We start from the raw sequence: 4,810 nt of genomic DNA, 5'->3' as shown, positions 1-4,810 counted from the left end.
TATTCTAAGTACATGCAATACACCTTCATACATTGTTAATGAGTCTTAAATTAACCATCATATTTTTTCCTTACTCTTCCAGCGACTAAACAGCTTAATATGCATCAACATCGGCTGCACTTGCAGGTTAGCGGTGACATTTTTATAATTCCTTTGTCGGCGTCCCTGTATTTATTTATAAGCTAGGGCTTTTCTGGCTGAGCGATGGCACAATCAAACAATACCCCGGCATGATAGCATGGCATTTCAGCAGGGCTGACAGCTTTTTAGTGTCCACTCCCTTGCTTAATGAGGAAAATAAATACTGTCTTAACAAGGGCCACTGTTAGCCGATCCATGGCTGATAGATCATGTTTCTTTGTAGTGCAGCGATTGAAGGGAGAGGGATGAAGGGAGAACCGTATTGATGTAGGCCGATATCTTAGTCCTCAGCTTTAACATCAAAATCGGGAAAATAATCCTGAGATGATGTCGAAGTGAGTAGACCCTGGGCGATGATATCGGTTCCATTATTAGCCTAGAGCAGTCTGAATATAGGCCTGCACATACACACTCTCCTGGCTGGCTACTACAGTAGCTAACAGATGGGGTTACCACATACAGTACGATACGTAGTATGATATGGTAACAGATACAGTACAGTGGAGGCTGGTATCAAGCCATTCCATACATTAAAATGAGCCTGTCCTCTGATTTCTACCTCCACCGGCCTCCCCTGGTACAGTATTACCACATATGAGAACTACCTAGGGGGTAATACTGCAAGTGGGACAGTGCAAATAGCATGCAGGCCGGGAGAAGATGAGAATGTGGGGAGCCATGGAACAGAATGCCTCTTACTTCCTGGATGCATAATTCAGGGCCCCCATTGGATGATGTGGTTTTTATGATGTAAGTAGCCTGACGCAATACAAAGCAATGTTTTACTGTACTATTGTACTGCTGTAAAACCTAAAGCTGTAAAATGAGTTATTAAACTAATTATACTATTTTCCTAATACTACTATTTTCCTCTCTCTGCTGTTGCTGTCGGCCAGAGATGGGTCTTCATACAATGGACATGGTGCTGTATCACCCAGGCCGCACATATTCGGCACATTGAGGCACAGTAGAGAGTTGAGCTTGTACTGTATGCAGTTATGAGGGTGATTGCTGCTACAAGTTGGCCCTGCATTTATAGCTTGCCCTTGGATGGAGGTTTATGCGTGTGTGTGTGTGTGTGTGTTTTCTAATGAGTAATGTGTGTGTGTGTGAGAGAAAAGTGTGTGTGTTTTTGGGTGTGTGTGTGTATATGTGTGTGTGAGATGTTGTTGGGTTGAGTCAGTCTCCAGAGGAAAAGAGAAGGACAAATGCTCCTTAAAAATAGCCGCTGGGCAGCTGGTGTACACAGTCTATCAGCAGTCTGTCCCCTGGGCCAAGAAGGGAGAGAGAGAGAGATGCAGAGAGAGAGAGAGAGAGAGAGAGAGAGAGAGAGAGAGAGAGAGAGAGATGCAGAGAGAGGGGTGGAGGGAGAGTGGGGGGAGGAAAGAGAGTGGAGAGAGAGAGAGAGATAAAGAAAGAAACGAGAAACAATAATTGAGGGGTGGAAGGACACAGAAGGATGGGAGAGAGGAAGAGAGAAAGAGAGAAAGTGAGGGATGACTAGAAAGAGAGACAGAGAGGGATGAACAGAAAAGAGACAGATGAAGAAGAAAGAGAGAGAGAGAGAGAGAGAGAGAGAGAGAGAGAACGAACAAGAGAAGGGTGAGAGAAACATAAGAGAGAGAAAGAGAGACGTGCAGTCGGAGAGAGAGAGAGTTCCTTCGTGTCTCGGCTGGATGCTCGGGAGGTTAATGAGAAGCGCAGGGCTAGAGAGAGAGAGAGAGCTGGGTGCTCCCCAGACATCTTCTGTTACTAATATACCACAGTGTGCCTTACTAAATCGCTCCCAGTCGACACGAGAGAGAGAGGCTTTAGACCCACAGAGACCCTTTATGGAAATAACTCAACCCCATTAACTCTGCTACCTACCCCCAAAACGCTAGATAGCTATGTGTGTGTGTGTGTGCATGCGTGTGTGTGTGTGTGTGTGTGTGTGTGTGTGTGTGTGTGTGTGTGTATGTAAGTGGTATGTATTAGTATGTGTGAGTGTAGAACATAGCCATAATAGATTGATGGTTTTTGCAACTGTTCAATCTTCTGGGAGCAACAACCTCATCAAGCTATTAGCTATTTTGGGCGGTACACTGACTGTGCTGATTTTAGAATGTATCATAAAGTACATGTCCTGCTCTGGGTCCTGCAAGGGTGTTGAGTGTAATGTGCTCTACAGCCAACAACCGGGAACATTTCAGAGAATACTTTTTCATTTAGGAAGCGAGATTCGGCGTTTCATGTCCCCATAAGAACTAATGTGTGTGTGTGTGTGTGTGTGTGTGTGTATGTGTGCATGCGTGCGTGCGTGCGTGAGTGTGTGTGTGTGTGAAACGTGTGTTGTGCCACCATTGAGCTAATTGAAATGTTTTTTTCCTCAACAGTTGTGATCTTTCAGGTCGTGGACAGATGCCTTTGGACACAAGGTGTATGCTTGTACGTATGTGTGGGCCTCTCTGTGTGTGTGTGTGTGTGTGTGTGTGTGTGTGTGTGTGTGTGTATAGCATGTACAGTTGGTGTATCAGCCGTGTATTTAGTGGTCTCTAGGCGTCATTAGTGCCTGCCTGTCACCTTGGGCCAGCCTTAGCTGAGCTCTTTATAAAGCTTTGTTTTGAATACCTAGACCACATGTGCTGTGCTGCCACTGATGAGTGCTGAGTGGGTGCTGATGGAGTGTGTGTGTGTGTGTGTGTGTGTGTGTGAGAGAGGGGGGTGGTGGCGTTGTGTGTGTGTGTGTGGGGGCGGGGGTGGTGATGGAGCTAAGCCATCCTGACAGAGACGTTACCCAGCGGCTCCCCCTCCTCCCCCTCCCTCTCTCCCTATCCCTCCATCTCCCTCCACCTGTCCCGTCTCATCCGGTCTCACCCTGGATGTCCCTTTTTTCTTTTTTTCTTTTTTTTACCGTTATGCACATTTAAAATGATATACTCTAACAGGAGAGGATGATTACCAATAATTCCAATGCACATTGTAAAGGTATTGATCGGTCAAGAAAAATGAGTTGTGCAGGCTGTTGTCCTCTACCTACCCTCCCTTGCAGCTGTCTGTGTGACTGACTGATGTTCATCTATCTCTCTCTCGCTCTCTTTCCTCTCTCTCTCTCCCCCCTCTCTCTCTCCTCTCTCTCTCTGTCATCTTTGTCAAGCCTAACACCCAGCTGAAGCCCGATACATTCACTCTCATTCACACACTGATGTCCTGTATGTCACAGTACTCCTAAAAGAGTAACTCCAAAACACAACCCTATATTTTGTGCTTTGTGCCCCTATGTCCTGTCGAGGTGGTCCCCTACGAAGAAAGCGTGAGGTCCTGTTGTTCTAGATTAAAACCACTCATTCAGTCTTTCCCGGTGGGACCACCTCTACAGTACAGTACATAGGGCCACAACGCTGGGTTTAGTAGGCTCAGCCTACAGGACTTCACTATAAGTAAAAGGTATCTGAGTCGGTGGCAGTCTGTTAGGAGTTTGGCTATAACTCTCAGTGGGATATAGCTATTTGATGCAGTGGAGTGGAGGGACCTTGGGTAATGGGTACTGTGTGAAAGGCTATGGCTGTGTGAGTGAACTGACAAAGTTAGTTTGGGCCTCACACATCCCTCAGTCCCCTAGGATCATTCAAACTGGCCTTTCGAACAACCCCCAATGATTGTGTGTGTGTGTGTGTGTGTGTGTGTGTGTGTGTGTGTGTGTGTGTGTGTGTGTGTGTGTGTGTATGTGTGATGACTGGTGTCTGGGCTAACAGAAGGGACTCCCTCAGGCCCTGCTGTGGAGGTTCTCAGGTCTGGCCAGTTAACCTCCGTCTCTCTTTGATTGGCGGCTCTCAGACGACCCTCAGGGAAAACACAACAGACCTCAGTCAGACCTCAGAGTGCACACGCACACACACACACACACACACACACACACACACACACACACACACAGACACACACAGACACACACACACACACACACACACACACACACACACACACACACACACACACACACACACACACACATACATACCCATACACTAGTACCAGGGGGTAATGCTATATACCCAGTGTCAGTGAGAGCAGGGTACTTAGAGTACAATTACATCCCCATTACCTTCGCTTTCATGTGTGATCAGGGAGAGGTGAAGCCTCGTGGTCTGGCATCACACATATTGTTAACATTGCTAACGCGTTGTAGAACGACTTGAGGCTTTAGGTTACAAGCAAGGAAAGAAAAACGACTCCAATATATGTGTGTGTGTGTGTGTGTGTGTGTGTGTGTGTGGGGGGGGGTGTCCAAGTGAGTGTGTCTAAGAGAGGTGGTCTCTCCTCCATTTACTGATAATGATATGCCAAGCCTCAGCTGTCAGTGAATGTCTTCTTTATGACAGCATAGGGCAGGGGACTAAAAGGGTATTTAATGCTGTCACAACCTGACAAGCCCCTTACCTTGCATATACATTGCTCTTAGTATGCACTGTGTGTGTCTGTGTGTGTGCATGTGTGTGTGTGCGCGCATGCTTGTGTGTGTGTGTGTGTGTGTGTGTGTGTGTGTGTGTGTGTGAGAGAGAGTGAAGAAGCAGCCCATTGCATCTCTCCCTGCTTTCATACTCTTTCTCTATTGATGCATACACGTTGAATAACTGCTATAGTGTATCCAAGCCTTATACAATCAGACCTGCTTTAGCTGCAGTATTCA

The sequence above is a fragment of the Argentina silus genome (assembly GCF_951799395.1).
Source record: "Argentina silus genome assembly, chromosome: 15".
NCBI lineage: Eukaryota > Metazoa > Chordata > Actinopteri > Argentiniformes > Argentinidae > Argentina > Argentina silus.
The sequence above is the reverse complement of the archived record's forward strand: the minus strand, read 5'-3'. Positions refer to the sequence as shown.